The sequence below is a fragment of the Hippopotamus amphibius genome, chromosome 3, assembly GCF_030028045.1.
Source record: "Hippopotamus amphibius kiboko isolate mHipAmp2 chromosome 3, mHipAmp2.hap2, whole genome shotgun sequence".
In the NCBI taxonomy this organism is placed as follows: Eukaryota; Metazoa; Chordata; class Mammalia; order Artiodactyla; family Hippopotamidae; genus Hippopotamus; species Hippopotamus amphibius.
In genome coordinates, this window is record NC_080188.1 from 93487389 (window position 1) to 93499562 (window position 12174).

Here is a 12174-nt window from a genome sequence, read left to right on the forward strand (position 1 = left end):
GAAATCTGGGGCTTGGGCTAAACGCTAAACACTGATGAACTCGATCTATTTCAATGAAGGCAGCCCTTCAGGATCAATGCCCCAAATTAGGGATACATCCCTTTTTCTGTTGTTGTCACGGGACCTATTGTTGGTAGAGAGGTATCAGATGAACTAACACTGAGATATTAAGGAACTATGACTACTCAATGTATTAAGTTTCTGAGGTGCATTTATCTTTAATGGGAAACAATATCATATCCTAGAAAAATAAGCTCTAATTTTTAAATTAAAGAAACTACTACAAGATCAAAAGGGAGATAGATTTAAATGGTAGAAGGAAGAGAGAATTCTTCAGAATGCCCTTGAGATTCCATTACATAGGCTTTTACAGATGGCTGAAGAAGGAACAAAGTTTGGAAAATTCAGATGGACAGTTTTCAACTTGCTTAAAAAAAGACCTAACACCAACATCAGAAACCAAATGTCCTAAAATTTACTCTGTGCTTCTACGTGCCAGTTACTCTCCTTATACTACCCCATTAAAACTCCAAAACTGCCCTTTAAGTTTGGCACAATAATGACCATTGGAGAGGAGAGGAAACTGGCACAAGGAAGTTAAATAAATTGTTTCATACCACACATGAAACCCACACTGACACAGTCCACACTGGAACCACAGTTTCATTAACCAGGTCATACTATTGGTACCTCGAATAATTAGATATCATCAACAATGGAACCAAGTACATCATGAAGCTATGTTATTAAATTTCACTTTGATTAATAAATCATTTCTCTGTACCTGCCGTGTACTATAATGCTTTTCGACTGATCAGATTTCTTGTCCTTAAAAAGCAAATGGATTTGGGGAGGGTGGGGGGGAGTCGAGGGAGGGAGGGAATACGGGGATATGTGTATAAAAACAGATGATTGAACTTGGTGTACCCCCAAAAAAATGATAATAAAAAAATAAATTAAAATAAATTTAAAAAAAGCAAATGGATTTAAAGGCATTTATTCTGTGATAATCTTTACTTTGTTGTGTATTTAATTGTATTGTTTTCTTATTTGATGTGATTATTCATATAAAAAAGATGTAATTTGTGATGGTAAAAATGAGGAAAATAAAGCTCTTTATCATCCTTCAAATGAAAAAGATACAGGAGACATGATATTATGTAATCCACTTTTAACCATGGAAATAGGTTATAAATATATTTTGGGAGACAAAACAAAAAGGGCTGGGAATTGATTACACCAATGCTATTTCCATATAAAACCAGTCTGTTAATGTTACATCTGGAGCTTTCCTTTTGCACAAATTTGTCACTTTCTCAATAAATTGAGATGAGCCGAATATCAGAATATATCACACAGCATCCACTGTACTCTAGACAGAATTTAGGATGGAAATCAGTATGTGCTTTAATGGGCCATCAATGAGCATGAGATCAAGGGAAATCAATGAAAGCAAAACCCAACTAACAGAAAAGAGCTCCCAGGCTCTGGGAGGCTGCAGTCAAGTGTATAGCTCCCTAATTCATTGTGGATCTTACCCCTGCAGGGTGTGAAGAACACCAGGGGAGTCCTGGAGGAGGTGAAAAGGGCTGTGGACCAAGTGGAAAAGGAATCATGGGAAATGCGAGATTAGAGATAAGGCTGTTTGTACATCCAAAAATCTTAGTGAATGAGTTTCCATAACATTTCTTTTTTGTTTGTTTGTTTACTGTAGTTGCTAATTAGATAATATAAAATATGTTCTTTTAGAAGATGTGGTATACATATATATATATAGAATGAAATACCATTCAGCCATAAAAAAGAATGAAATAATGCCATTTGCAGCAACATGGTTGGACCTAGAGATTTTTATAAGTGAAGTAAGTCAGACAGAAAAAGACAAATATTATATGATATCACTTATATGTGGAATATAAATTATGATACAAATGAACTTATTTACAAAATAGAAACAGACCCACAGACATAGAAAACAAACTTATGGATACCAAAGGAGAAAGGAGGGGAGGGATAAATTAGGAGTTTGGAAGTGACAGATATACACTACTGTGTATAATACACCAAGGACCCGCTGTATAGCTCAGAGAACTGTACTCAGTGTTTTGTAATAACTTATAAGGAAAAAGCATCTGAAAAAGATTCAGCTATATATATATATATATATATATATACCCATCTGAAACTAACAACATTGTGATAAATCAACTATACTTCAATAAAAAAATAAAAAAATAAAAAAATGTTCTTTTAAAGTGATCTGCATTTTTCTTAACTATCATGAATAATTGAGTTAATTATTATAAGTAGACACCCTAAGTGGGCAAGAAATTTTATAATTTTTTACCATCCCCCATAGCACAATACACTGCGTGACCTGTTATTTAGGTAAGCCTTACCAGCTTTTTTCTTCTGATAAAGTTATATAAGAAAAAAAAAAGCTGAATGCACAGCAGTGTTATGTAACTCTATGTGCAGCATTTGCTGCAGTAGCAACACTTTTCAAATAAATCAGAGAATTCAGTCCTGAGAGCCATTCTCCTGCCATGCTCTCACTAATAGTTCGCATTTCTAAGCAACGTCAAAATTCAACAATAAGCTCACAATACCAGTCTTTGGAGTAACCACGGAGACTAACCTGCCAGCATTCTGATGTGCCAAGGAGCCGCCACTCAACAGAACAGCTCGAGGTAAATGCAAGATATCATAAACACCTAGGTTTAAACTGAAGGATGAACAGTGTCCAAAAGATTGCGTTTCCATGTATAAAAAGCTAAAGAAATCACCCTTTTCCAGGTGTATCCATTTTTATCTTTTCTAGATTGAAAGACACAATTTATACCCTGTGAGTTTTTTAAAAAGCATAGCATGAAATCCTGATATTTATTTACAAGTACATAGTATACATCACATACTAGGCACTATAATACACACACTACAAATTACATAAAATTGCATTTTAGAATATTTTAATAAAGATGATTAACACTTTTTAATTTAATTATTAACAATACAAAGCATTTCTTTTTACATTCATTATGTTATTACTATGTTTAATGACAGCAATGTGGTTGAATATGCTTCTTTATATTTTTAATGTTGCTCTAATATTTTGTAATGCAAGGATATGCAAGTCAGTTCCTAAGTTTAGTTTACTTAGATACCGGGTTTTAATGGCTCTCATAGCCAAAAATATATCCCCAAAAGATTTACCAATCCAAGTGAAAGAGATACATCACCGGCAGTATTTTTCTACATTTTAATTTCGAAAACATTTCAACATTTCAATCAAAAGTTTTTACCAAACATTACTAGTAATAAGAACTTTATTGTAAATAAAAAGTTTTACATTTATATAAACATAAAACATTTCTTATTTTTTTCAATTTTTGCTTTTTAATATAGTTAAATGTATATGTTTGTATTTTATAAATTATAACAAGTATATGAATATCAAGAATGCATACTGAGAATTTTTAACGTTGGTATCTTAGTTACCCACTGCTGTATAACAAATTACCAAAAGCTGAGTAGTTTAATGCATCACGCACTTGTTCTCTCACTATTTGTGAGGGTCAAGGTTTTGGACGAAGCTGATCCAGGGTCCTCCACGTAGGGGCCACAAGGCTGCAGCCAAGGTGTCAGTCAGGCTCGGTTCTCATCTGGAAGCTTGAGTGGAGAATCCACTTCCAGGTTCACCCAGGTTGATTTCCTTGAGGAAAAGAATATAGCCATAGTAATAAGAAAATAAAAAACAATATGTAAATGAGACATTGACTGGAGGCTGCACTCAGGTCCTAAATGCCACTCACATCTCAGTGCCACCTGGGCCACCCAACATGGCCACATACTTCTTCCAGGCCAGTGAGGGAGAAAGAGTCTCTACCCAGAAGGGGGCTGCAATCTGATGAAATCCCAGGTGTCCCATGCCTTTTTCAGTATGCTGTTGGTTACAAGCAAGTCACAAAATCCCACCCACATTCAAGGGGAGTGAATTACATAGGGTGTGAACATCAGACATAAGGATCTTTGGGGGTCATCTTAGAATTTGTGTTGTCTAAAAATTTTTTTAAAGGTTTGGAGATCACTACTTTAGACCAATATGTGACAGTCTGGATATGACTATTTAAAGTATACCAGAAAATCATCTTGAGTAATTTGATTAACTTTTCTTTCCATATTTTAATGAATTTTTAAATTTTTAAGTTGCTAAACATTTACGCTTCATTGGTTTTAACACTCTTTCGTGCCCTAAAAAGACTACTTCATTCTTCTCACTACGTCTTTAGCTTGCAAGATTATTGAATTAATTCAATGTGCTCCTACTAAGAGCTCAACTGATAGGAAATTTTTAAGTATTTTTACTACTTTGTCAGTTCTCTATTGATGCGTAACAAGCCACCCAGAATTTAGTGATATAAAGCAGCAAGAATTTATTATTTCTCACAATTTTGTAGGGTGTCTGACCCCAACTGAGGGAATTTTCTGCTACATGTAGTTTTGGGTGGGGATATTCATGAACTACATTCAACTTGTAGCTAAACTGGAGTTGACATGTCCAAGATGGCTTTTCTCATATGTCTAACACCTCAGCTGGGGGTACCATTTAATGTCTAGAGTTTTATTTTGTTAAGCCTACAAATAATAAATGCTAGGGTGTGGAGAAAAGGAAACCCTCCTATACTGTTGGTGGGAATGTAAATTGGTGCAACCACTATGGAGAACAGTATAGAGGTTCTTTAAAAAACTGAAAACAGAGCTACCATATGATCCAGCAATCCCACTCCTGGGCATATATCTGGAGAAAACCATAATTCGAAAAGATGCATGAACCCCAATGTTCATTGCAGCACTGTTTACAGCAGCCAAAACATGGCAGCAACCTAAATGGTGATCAACAGAGGAATGGATAAAGAAAATGTGGTATATATATACAATGGAATACTACTCAGCTATAAAAAAGAACAAAATAATGCCATTTGCAATAACATGGATGAAACTATAGATTATCATAGTGAATGAAGTATGTCAGAAAGAGAAAGACAAATATCAATATGATACCACTTGTATGTGGAATCTGAAAACAAATGATACAAATGAACTTATTTACAAAACAAAAATGGACTCACAGACATAGAAAACAACTTTATGGTTACCAAAGGGGGAAGGTGGGGGGGAGGGATAAATTAGGAATTTGTGATTAACAGATACGCACTACTACATATATAAAAAAGAGAGAGACCTACTGTACAGCACAGGGAAATATACTCAATATTTTGTAATAACTTAAATGGGAAAAGAATCTGAAAAAGAACATATGTATATATACATATATGTGTATATATGTGTGTGTGTGTGTATAACTGAATCACTTTGCTGTACACCTGAAACTAACACACATTGTAAATCAAATATACTTCAATAAAATGATAAATATTTTAAAAAGAGTTTTATTTTGTTACTTTTTATTATTTATTTTACTTATACATTTTCCTAAAAAATTTTTCTTTTATTTCACTGTGGATGTATCTTGTTTTACAAAAATAATATAGCCATGGTAACAAAAAGAGCAAAAAGAAAATAGGATTTGGAAAAATAAACATTTATTTTAAATACCCAGAAAAATAATTTTGGTTAGGGTACATGATATTTACATGTATTTATACAGGAGCCAGTGTGTCATAAGTAGCAAGAGATAAGATTGTTTCTTAATAAGCATAAGAGAAGAATGATAAATCTGAGCTTTTCCTGGATGCTCAAAAACCAGAAAGATCTTCTGCCTTAGGGAAAAAGGAAAAAAAGAGTTGAAGAGAAAGCAAAATGCTATATGCTAGAGAACTCTAAGAACATCTCCATGACTTCCCTCCCCACCTGGCAGGCTTGCGCTCTAAAGAAGGAGAGATAAAGTAGCTCTTGTTTGATTCTTGGTTGTCCTGAAGTAGGGGAGATCCATACCCAAAGTTTTCTCTGGAATGCTGGTATTGAGAAGCCCACAGGAGCTCACCTTCACATGACCTAGTGCGAAGCAGCTGAAAATCTCTGTGCTCCTGAAGCATGTGCAGAATTTTTTCTCAAGCTCTTTATTGGAGTATAATGGCTTTACACATTCGTGCCAGTTTCTGCTGTACAACAAAGTGAATCAGCTGTGTTTATACATATATCCCCATATCCCCTCCCTCACGCGACTCCTTCCCACCCTCCCCATCCCAGCCTTCTAAGTCATCACCCATCATCGAGTTGATCTACCTGTGTTATGCAGCAGCTTCCCACTAGCTATCTATTATACACAGGGTGGGGGGTGAAGGGGAAGCTGGGACAAAGTGAGAGAGTAGTATTGACATGTATGTGCTACCAGATGTAAAATAGATACCAAGTGTGCAGAATTTAATGAGAAATTAAATACAAGTAGGACCAAGAAGGCATTTCTGCATCATAATGAGGAACCCGTCAGAAGTGGAAATTGGCATAGATCACACAGCCAGGTACAACTGGGGACAGGAATGCCTTAGAAATTGACAACATGGAGAGGGCTCTGTCTGAGACCCTGAGGGTACCATCCATTTCAGGGGAGGCCAGAATGGACAGTTACTGACCAAAGACCAGTTGCCACACTCAATACTGAAAGGCCACTTAAGCCCCCTGTTCCTACCACATGGGTGGTCCTCCAAAGAAAAGCCAGAAGAATACACCTTGAATTAAACATGTTTAAACTGGAAATGATAACTTCCTGGAAGTTGTGGTCAGATAGAATAAAAATTCAAAAGAGAACATAGCAATCTGAATTTGCACCACTTTAATACTTTAAATCAAAGATAACAAGTGTTAGCAAGAATGTAGAGAAAAGGGACCCATTGTACACTGTTGATAGGAATGAAAATTGGTACAGCCAATATGGAAAAAAGTATGGAGAGCTCTCAAACACATTAACAATAGAGCTACTATATGATGCAGCAATCCCACTTCTGATTATATATTCAAAGGAAATGAAATCACTATCTCAAAGAGATAGCCACACTTCCATAAAAATAGAAGCACTGGAGTTGACGGCAGCAGCTGTGGTGAAAGGCAGGAAAGGGCAGCCAGCCAACAGCAATGAGCTAACCTAGCAATCTACTGCTTCACACATCTAACCAACCGCCCACCAAGTTAACCCGAGCCCCTCCACCGTCAACTCAGGTTCGGCCGGCCCCCGGCCCGCCTGCCGCAGCTGTGGTGGCAGCCCGGGGAGGAGCACTGGCGTCCGTTTCCTTCGATTCTTGGGATTTGAAGATGGCTGCACAGTCAGCGCCGAAAGTTGTGCTAAAAAGCACCACCAAGATGTCTCTAAATGAGTGCTTTACTAATATGCTGAAGAACAAACAGCCGATGCCAGTGAATATTCGGGCTTCGATGCAGCAACAGCAGCAGCTAGCCAGTGCCAGAAACAGAAGACTGGCCCAGCAGATGGAGAATAGACCCTCTGTCCAGGCAGCATTAAAACTTAAACAGAGCTTAAAGCAGCGCCTGGGTAAGAGTAACATCCAGGCACGGTTAGGCCGACCAATAGGGGCCTTGGCCAGGGGAGCAATCGGAGGACGAGGCTTACCCATTATCCAGAGAGGCTTGCCCAGAAGGAGGACTTCGTGGGGGACGTGCCACAAGAATCCTGCTTAGGGGCGGAATGTCGCTGCGAGGTCAAAACCTGCTCCGAGGTGGACGAGCCGTAGCTCCCCGAATGGGCTTAACAAGAGGTGGTGTTCGAGGTCGTGGAGGTCCTGGGAGAGGGGGCCTAGGGCGTGGAGCTATGGGTCGTGGCGGAATCGGTGGTAGAGGTCGGGGTATGATAGGTCAGGGAAGAGGGGGCTTTGGAGGCAGAGGCCGAGGCCGTGGATGAGGGAGAGGTGCCCTTGCTTGCCCTGTATTGACCAAGGAGCAGCTGGACAACCAACTGGATGCGTACATGTTGAAAGCGAAAGGACACCTGGATGCTGAGTTGGATGCCTACATGGCTCAGACAGATCCCGAAACCAATGATTGAAGCCTGCCCACCCTCCTGTGAGACTCTTGTTAAAGTCACACATCTGTAAATAACCTTGAGATAACAGATGAGAAGCAACCTGATTGATGCTGGAAGGACCTATCATAATAGGCTGTGGACTGACTTGCCACCAGTTTGTGCATTTAGTGTGTTCCTTTTACTTTTTGATACTGTGTTGTATGAAACCCTTTTTCCCTCTGACTTGGGTTTGGTTTTGTTTGGTTTTGTGGTTTGGGTTTTTTTTCCTTCGCCCAGACTTCTCTTTGAACATGAATGTGTTGGCCTTGTGGCTAGTACAACCCCCACCCCGCCTTCACTGACCTGTCATGTGCTTTGACATTCTTACATTTCCTCTGTTCATCTCTGCCCCCATGAAAAAGTCCCCGAAAGAGCCCATCAGTGTTCCTCCTTAATGTCTAGGTTTCTGAGATGCAGTTCTGTTCTGCATCATCTTTAATAGCCTCTTAAAAGTGTTTAGAAAATCTGGAGCTCAAAAATGCATTCTGCCACGTTGAAAAGTAAATTAGGAATGTTGACGTAGCTACAGGGCCACCTAACAAGTTACACATGGTAGCAGCTCTGATTTGATTAAAGTTATTACCATGTACATTTACACTACATAACCAGTGTGCTGGATTGGGTATGTGCACTTTCTACCCTGGAATGAGATTTATAAACTTCTCTTGGCTTTTCATCATGCCCAAAGGGGTATTTTGGGGTTAGCTTACACCTCCAAAAGAAAGGGAAAAGCCAATTGGTTTGGCAGATGCTTTGGGAAAGGGCTGGAAATCCGATGGCAGATATCTGGTGGGAGGGGTCAGAAGACATCCATGCTGAAATGCTATTATCCTTATGTTTATCCCAGACCAAGACATTGGTCTTTTCCATTCATTGACTTTGACCTTTATTCCCCTTAAAGGTTTAATTAAGTTCAACCATATTCTGTCAACTGTTCGTTTCAGTAGAATCTTTTGTTACTGGTTCATTATAACAAGAAATCGTTCTCTCAGAAAAAAAAAAAAAATGGAAGCACTATGCACAATAGCCAAGATATGGAAATACCTAAAGGTCTGAGATGGATGAATGGATAAGGAAAATGTAGTGTATTTACAGGCACACTTTGGAGACATTTCAGGTTCAGTTCTGGGCCATGGCAATAAAGAGAATATTGGAGTAAAGCAAGTCACATGAATTTCTTGGTTCCCCAGTGCATATAGAAGTTATGTTTACACTACACTGTAGTCTACATACATAATAATTTTCAGTCGTTATTTTTTTATTGTTAACCTTTTTTTTTTCAGGTTTTTATTGGAGTATAATTGCTTTACACTGTTGTGCCAGGTTTTGCTGTACAACAAAGTGAATTAGCTGCGGTCTTTAAAAAGAAGCTTTACACCAGTCAGAATGGCTATCATCAAAAAGTCTACAAACAATAAATGCTTGAGAGGGTGTGGAGAAAAGGGAACCCTCCTACACTGTTTGTGGGAATGTAAAGGAGTACCACTGTTATGGAGAATGATATGGAGATTCCTGAGGAAAAAAAATAGTTACCATATAATATTGTAATCCCAACCCTGGGCATATATCCAAAGAAAACTCTAATTCAAAAAGATACATGCATTCCAATATTGTAGCACTATTTACAATAGCCAAGGCATAGAAGCAACCTAAGTATCCATCAACAGATAAATGGATAAAAAAGCTGAGATATATATATATACAATGGAATACTACTCAGCCACAAAAATAGAATAAAAGTCAGACAAAGACAAATATCATATGATATCACTTATATGTGGCATCTAAAAATAATAAAAATGACTCTATTTACAAAACAGAAGCAGACTCACAGACAGAAAACAAACTATGGTTAGCAAAGAGGAAAGGGATAGGGAAGGAGGAATAAATTAGGAATTTGGGATTCATAGATACACCATTATGTATAAAATAAACAACAAGGACCTGCTGTACAGCACAGGGAGGTTTATTCAATTTTGTCATAACCTATAAGGGAAAATAATCTAAAAAAAATAATCCATATATCTAACTGAATCACTTTGCTGTACAGCTGAAATTAACATGTTATTATAAATCACCTATAGTTCAATTAAAATAAAAAAGAAGGAAATCCTGTCACAAGCAAAAACATGAATACACCTGAAGGGCATTAAGCCAAGTGAAATTAACCAGACAGAGAAAAACAAATACTGCATGGTATCAATTATATGTGGAATCTGAAAAAGTTGAACTTGTAGAAGCAGAAGTAGAGTGATGGTTATTAGGGCCTGGGAGCTGGGGTTAATCGAGAGATGTTGGTCAAAGGCTGTGAAGCTTTATGCAGGATGGATAAAGTCTGGGAATCTAATGTAAAGCATGATGACTATAGTTAGTAATACTGTATTGTATATATGAAATTTGTTAAGAGAGTGGAATTTAATAGTTCACCCCCCAAAAGAGGACTATGTGAAATGACAGATTAATTAACTTGATTGTAGTAATCACTGAACAAAGTATATGTATATCAAAAAATCACATTGTACACCTCAGGTATGTACAATTTTTGTCAATCATACCTCAGTAAACCTGGGGGAACAAAAGGCCAACTTAACTTACCCCCACAAAAACAATGGTCAATTTAGCAAAAAAGTTGTATAATTCCATGTTGTTTTTTTTTTTTTTCATTTTATTTTTTTACTTTTTTTTATTTTTTGGGGGGTATACCAGGTTCAATCATCTGTTTTTTTACACATATCCCCGTATTCCCTCCCTTCCTTGACTCCCCCGCCTCGAGTCCCCCCCCACCCTCCCTGCCCCAGTTTTTGTTTTTGTTTTTTTTGTATATCCTTATGGCTGTACAACTATCACCATTATCTATTTTCAGGTTACTTTTACTTTTTTTAATATTGTAAATACATTACAGTAAACACACATGAAACTTTTTAAAAATTGGTGCCAAGCCCACTCCCTGATAATTCCAGATGCCATAGACAGCACATGAAAAACCTCTTCTGGGATCGGTTTTGAGAATTTCTCCAGATTCGCCTTCCTTCTTTGCTAGCTATGTGGCCTCACATTTGACTTCTTCTCCTTCTTCTCCTTCTTCTCCTTCTTCTTCCTTTTCCTCTTCCTCTTCCTCTTCCTCTTCCTCTTCCTCTTCTTCTTCTTCTTCTCCTTTTTTCTTCTTCTCCTCCTCCTTCTTCTCCTTCTTCTTCTTCTCCTTCTTCTTCTTTTTTTCTTGCATTGCCTTGTTTGGATCAGGAATGCTTTTTGGAATGCTGACCTTGGTTTTGGCCTAGCAATCCACAAATGCTATATATAATTGTCCCCAAGTTCCACATCTTGCAAGAGCCCCTCCCCCTGAAATCCTGAGCTATCTGCCCCACCTCTCTCCAATCCAGAAAGGCAGCTCAGATAGGCTAGTTCTCTCTAAGTCATCTGAAAATAATATGCTGATGTAAGGGGGGATTTTCTAACTGACTTATGCTTTGCACATTCTAACAAAACGTTCTTTAGGAGAGGGTTCAAGATGGTGGCAGAGGAAGAGTCTGAACTTCCTTCCTTCCACGGACACAACAAATCTACAACAGCATATAGAATATATCCCTCAGAAAGGGATCCGAGAATTCCCTGGCAGTCCAGCGGTGAGGTCTCCATGCTCTCATTGCTGAGGGCCCAGGTTCAATTCTTGGTCAGGAAACTAAATCCCACAAGCCTTGTGGTGAGGCCAAAAAAAAAAAGAAAGAAGAAGAAAGAAAGGGATCTGAAAAGTGGATGAACAGAACTTCCACCACAAACGGTGAAAAGATAGCATTGAGATGGCCAGGAGAGCCATGATGACTATCACCAAGGGAAACACACACACACACATATGCACAAACACACCCACAGTGGGGAGGGATCACAAAGGTTTGGATCGTCTCCCTGGGGAGTGAGGGATTCCAAGTTCATATCACGCATTCCACCCCTAGGTCCTGCACAAGAGAGAAGAGCCCTCAAAACATCTGGCTTTGAAAACCAATGGGGAACACATCCAGGAAAACTATAGAACTTCAAGGAATGAAAATATTGCTTCAAAAAGGCTCACAAACAGACTCACTTGGGCAAAGGAAACAAAAGCAAAAATAAACAAATGAAACCTAATCAAACTTAAAATATTT

The 12174-nt window shown here is 38.1% G+C and overlaps 1 pseudogene; it reads left to right on the forward strand.

Moving 5' to 3' along the window:
- Window positions 1-7172: 7172 nt before the first annotated feature.
- LOC130849606 (chromatin target of PRMT1 protein-like) lies at window positions 7173-8218 on the forward strand (annotated as a pseudogene).
- Window positions 8219-12174: the final 3956 nt, after the last annotated feature.